Below are 6000 nucleotides of genomic sequence, written 5' to 3' on the forward strand. Positions count from 1 at the left end.
GCAAACCTTGTTTTTTGTTTTTGTTTTTGTTTTTGTTTTTTTTTTTTTTTGGAAACGAAAAGACTTTTTAAGAGTAAAACAAGAAAAGTACATTCTTTAGATACAAACAAAGCCACCTTTACCTTTAATTAGATTAAATTTTAAAAATCCTGGCTGAAGATAGAGGACGTGAAAATGCCATAAGGACCCAATCAAATGAAGAAATAAACCCAGCACAACCGTGGACATCCTTAGCTGAATTATCCTCAACCCCTTTTGTTTTTTGGGACAACGCTGCTTAGATTTGGCGTGGAGGTGATTTACTGCTGAATTAAAACTCAAGTGACAGAAGTTACACGCTGATATCGTTGAATGAAAAACAAAAACAATTCAGGAACAATGGCTAATTTTTTTTCTAAAGTTAAATTTAGTGCACTCTGTCTTAAAAATACGTTTACAGTATTGGATACATACAAGGGTAAAAAAAAATCGTGTGTATGTGTGTTGGAGCGATCATTTTTTTTTTTTCAAAGTTTGCTTAATAGGTTATAAAAAAAAATGCCACAGTGGCTGCGTGTATATTGTTTTCTTTTGGTGACGGGGTTTTAGTATATATTATATATATTAAAATTTCTTGATTACTGTAAAAGTGGACCAGTATTTGTAATAATTGAGAATGCCTGGGCATTTTACAAAACAAGAAAAAAAAAAACCCTTTTCTTTTCCTTGAAAATGTTGCAGTAAAACTTAAATGGTGGGTCTATAAATTTGTTCTTGTCACAGTAACTGTAAAGTCGGAGTTTTAGTAAATTCTTTTCTGCCTTGGGTGTTGAATTTTTATTTCAAAAAAAATGTATAGAAACTTGTATTTGGGGATTAAAAGGGGATTGCTACACCATGTAGAAAAAGTATGTAGAAAAAAAGTGCTTAATATTGTTATTGCTTTGCAGAGAAAAAAAAAATCACATTTCTGACCTTGACCTTATTTTTCTCTTCCCGCCCCCTCTGGAATGGATATATTGGTTGGTTCATATGATGTAGGCACTTGCTGTATTTTTACTGGAGCTTGTAATTTTTTAACTGTAAGCTTGTCCTTTTAAAGGGATTTAATGTACCTTTTTGTTAGTGAATTTGGAAATAAAAAGAAAAAAAAAACAAAAACAAACAGGCTGCCATAATATATTTTTTTAATTTGGCAGGATAAAATGTTGCAAAAAAAAATTTGTATGTTAAGTCCTATTGTACAGGAGAAAGAGGGTTGTTTGACAACCTTTGAGGAAAAGAAACAAAAGGAAGTCGTCAAATGCTTTGGTTCACAGATCCTTTTAGTTGTATATATTTTTGTCGAAATTGGCCTATACAAAGGACTGTTCGAGCAGGGCTTCTCCCCGAACGCCCCGAACCTTGCATCAAGGCTCCCTGGTGTGGCCACAGCAGACCGGATGGGAAATCCTTTATTCGCGTTGAGTGGGAAAATCGGTTTTCGTAAAGATGTTGGTGACATCTCGCAGGGTCCTCTTGTTCTCTGAGAGGCCATCTGTAAGATGTCAGGGGTCCGAGGAGAGAGCGAGAGCATCTTCCTTCTCTACCGTCCATCGTGGCGGTCACCACCACATCTCCCGCCCGTAAGAGCAGAAAGAAATGCAAACCGAGCTTTCTTTAGTCCTTGGGAAAACCTGAACCAGACAAACGGAAGATGTAACAAGAGCTGGTGAATCAGCTAGGCACAGGTGACGTGAGCTGCTGTTGAGAGCAGCACACACTGGATTTCAGGAAGGAGTCCCCGTCACAGCCAGGGCCTTTCATGCCGCGGAGAGTGTTGGCCTGTTGTCTTTCTTACCTGCTCTGCTGCTTTTCTCGCTGAAACCTACATTCCGTCAGTTTCCGAGTGCCGAGGGCCTGGGATGAATTCGGTGCCTTTCCATATCTCTCTCTCCTTCCTCTGCGTTTCCTCTCCATCCCTCTCTATCAGCCCGTTGTTTGTCTTCTTCGTCTTTATTTAATTTCTTCTCTTTCTCCCTCCCTGTACCCCCCTTTTTCTTCGTCCTCTTCTTGTTTTTTCTTCTTCCTTCCTTTTCTCTTTCTTTCTCTCTCTCTTTCTTTCTCTCCCTTTCTTTCTTTCTTTCTTTCTTTTTTTTTTTTTTGTAAAGCCAAGTAGCTTTAAGATGAAATAAAGTGGTGGTTTTTTGGATGAGGGAATAATACATTTAAAAAAAAATACCTATATCAGGAAGCCATTTTTTTATTTCAGGAACTGTAAAAACCATTATTTCAGGTTGTGAAAGTATAACCAAGCATCTTTTTGGGCAATTTCTTTACCAAATGCAGAAATCTTTCTTCTGGGAGCTTTTCCGTTCAGTACGCCCCTCCCTCCTTGCCACCTACCTTTGCAAAGTGAACAGAAATGGGGAGGAGGGGAGAGAAAGCTGAGATGTCAGTTTCCTACCTGCCCGACCCGACCTGAAGACCCAGGGGCTGCCCTTCCCTTCGGATGCCCTGTTAAGGTACTTGAGAGCCTCCAAGGTGGTCCTCCTGTCATTGCGAAAGCTAGCCAGCCCTCACCAGCTTACACAAAGTCACCAGAATGCCAGGACTAAGCCATCCTAAAGCACAAAGATTGTGTCTCTGTCGACCGCAGAGAAAAGCGCATTACGCTTCTCTCTCACGTTTAAGAAGCCGACACTGGAGCAGATGACGCAGTGAGAGGGGCCCCGAGCCTGGGTGACCCAGCTGACCTCAGGCCGGGTTCCATACTGCCACAACTTTGTTCAAAGTTGCCCCGAATTGGAACCTGCCACTTGCCATTAGAGGGTCTTTTACGGGGAGAGGGGGAGGCTGAACTACTCTAAAGCAAAATGTCAGAAAGTAAGGAAGCCAGCCTTTCATCCCGGTCCGAAGCGACGTAGCGAAGGTTCGGTTGCACACAGGCAAACCCGTGATTTTGGTGCTCTTTGTATCTCAAACCCTGCAAAGCAAAGTTCCATTGATTTAAGTTGTTTGCATTTGTACTGGCAAGGCAAAATATTTTTATTACCTTTTCTATTACTTATTGTATGAGCTTCTGTTGTTTACTTGGAGGTTCTGTCTTTTACTACAAGTTTGGAACTATTTATTATTGCTTGGTATTTGTGCTCAGTTTAAGAAACGGGCACTTTTTTTTTTTATTATGGATAAAATGTTGAGATGACAGGAGGTCATTTCAATATTGCTTAGTAAAATATTTATTGTTCCTTTAATTCTCTGTACAAGATTTTGGGCCTCTTTTTCCCCTTAATGTCACGATGTTGAGTTCAGCATGTGTCTGCCATTTCATTTGTACGCTTGTTCAAAACCAAGTTTGTTCTGGTTCCAAGTTATAAAAATAAATTGGACATTTAACTTGATCTCCTAGCCTGGTCCTCTTCTGTGTCTTTTAGGGGTGGGTGGGGGGTGGACAGCTCATTTCCAAGGGGGGGACTGAAGGTCTTTCTCCATTTTCCTCTTGACCCAACCCCTTGTGCCTACATCTGGGAAGACAGGAAATAATGGCCCGAGACACCAACAGTTCTCTTTGTTTATCTTGCGGAGCCTCGTGATTTAGATCAGGGGTCCTCAGTCCTCACTGCACATTGGAAGCACCTGGGAGGGTTTGACAGTCCCAGTGCTCGGGCCCCACCCACACCAGCTTCTATCAGGATCTCTGGAGGTGGGATCCAGATGTCACGGTTTTTGAAAGTGATCCGGGTGATTTTCCTATCCGGCCACAGTTGAGAACGAGTGGTTTAGAAGAAAAGGTACTTGTCTGGGAATGGCAAGACTTGGGTCTAGTTTAAATCATTTTTTTTTTTTGAAATTTGTCACGTTGGTTTCCATACAACACCCAGTCCTCATCCCAAAAGGTGCCCTCCTCAATACCCATCCCCCACCCTCCCCTCCCTCCCAACCCCCATCAACCCTCAGTTTGTCCTCAGTTTTTGAGAGTCTCTTATGCTTTGGCTCTCTCCCACTCTAAAAGGTCTCGTTTAATTCAGCTAACATTTTCCGACTCCCCAGTGAGAGCCACTGAGTGTGGCACTGAGAGGTCAGAGTGGGACAGAAGCCCTTCTCAAATGGCTCTGTGCCTTCGGGCAGGTCCCCCGGGTCCCCCATCAGTGAGGTGAGGTTGTTGGACTGGAGAGCATCTCTGACCACCTGTGACTCTTAAGAGAATTACCTTCCCGTCCCATGTGGCAGATGTTAACGGACTTGAGGAAATGTTCTTTGGGGATAATCTCACAGAGCCAGAAGAGGAAACAAGGCCTTTCAGAAGGAAAGAGCTTTTAACTTGATGTTTCCTAGTGCCCGGCCTGGAGCAGCCAAGGTGGAGAAGGAAGAAGGCATTCTTCCGGGTCTCAGCCAGTTAGGCACACAGTTCCCTTCCGTCCCCTCCTCGGGAGTGAGCATCTGAGCCCACGGCTCTGGGTGAAAAGGGATCAAAGGTCCCCTGGGTTCTTGTCTGCTCTTCTTATGTTTCCTGCTCTTAAAGACACAAAGAACATTCCACGCGAGTCATTTCGGCAACCTCACTGGGCACCACCGTGAGCCGGGTCCCCACCTAGGCAGCCCGGGGAATCTTGGCAAGGACGCTGCAAAAAAATGAACACACACCATGAAGCCATGCTTTGTGGGGGCTGTGCCCGCAGAGCTGGGAGGAGAGACCCGGCCGCGCGTTCCTCTGTGTCCCGTTTTCACCCCAAAGAGGTCACCGTTCTCCCGAGGCCATGCCTAAGCACTGGAGGACAAGACGTGGGATTTGAACCGCAGCACCAAAAATGGTAGCCATTCGGGAGAAGACCTGCCCTGCTTTCTAGGGGCTCAAGGAAGAAGAATCCCCAGAGGGGAATTCTCTTCTTTCCCGTGGGCCCTGGGCTCCGAGTCTTTTCCCAGCTGGCTCTAAAATGCAGGTGTCCGAGACTTTGTGTGTTTTCCCACCCAGAAAACCGGGCAAGGGACAGACATGAAAGGCTCACCTGCTGTCTTGTAACCTGTTCCCTCCCTCAGCCCTTCTAAGAAGGCCATGTTTGGGGGTTGCCCGTGGGGGCAAAGGAAGGGCTCTACTTGATTCTCACCGTCGTCCCATAAGTAGCCCTGCCACCCCAGGTCAGTCCTTTCCCTTTTCTGGTCTCAGTTTCTCCACCCGTAAAATGGAGACTTAAGGCGACCTGGAAGGACACCTTTTGCCTTTGAATGGTTGGGCCCCGATGACCTCTGTGTGCCCAGAATACCAACATTCGGAGGGCATGTGTATGTCAGAAATGTTCCCCATTCTGACGACACAGATCAGGGCGAGAGTGAGTTTCCTGGGCTTTTGCCGGTCGCAGTGAGGTGTCCTCAGCCACGCTGCAGGTCACAGATTCTGGACGTTTTCCAAGGAGTTCCTCCTCATACTTGGGGCATCAGAGCAGGCTGCTGAACACCTGAGTCCGGAGCTGTAAGCTCCTCAAAGTTAGAAAACATTGCCTTCTGCCTTGGAGAGAAAACGAGGTGGACAGAACTTCGAAAAATGTTAAATGTGAGGGGCGTCTGGGTGGCTCAGTCGGTTAAGCGTCCGACTCTTGATTTCGGCTCGGGTCGTGATCTCACGGACTGAGCCCCGTGTCGGGCTCCACGCTGAGCATGGAATCTGCTTGGGTTTCTCTCTCTCCCTCGCTCTCTCTCAAAATAAATAAATTAACATTAAAAAAAAATGTTAACATGTTAAAATACATGACGAAACTTCTGTGACCTCCGAGCCAGGGAGACGAGGATTCTGACCTCGTGTGTAGATGAAGTCTGGGTTACCAGCTGCCTGCATGGCATAGCCTTCAAGCCAATTTTTACTGGATCCTGGTTACAGACCATCTAGGATGCTCTAAAGAAGTTGAAGCTGGTTGAGATCAGGAGTCTATTTCACTCCCCAAACAAGGCCTGACCTAGATATCAAGTCTGGGCACGGAGGGAGGTCTTGGGCCTGGTCTTTCCTCTTAAGCAACTCCTTGTTCAATGAGACAGATGCACTATGAA

The sequence above is a fragment of the Panthera uncia genome (genome assembly GCF_023721935.1).
Source record: "Panthera uncia isolate 11264 chromosome B3 unlocalized genomic scaffold, Puncia_PCG_1.0 HiC_scaffold_1, whole genome shotgun sequence".
Lineage (NCBI taxonomy): Eukaryota > Metazoa > Chordata > Mammalia > Carnivora > Felidae > Panthera > Panthera uncia.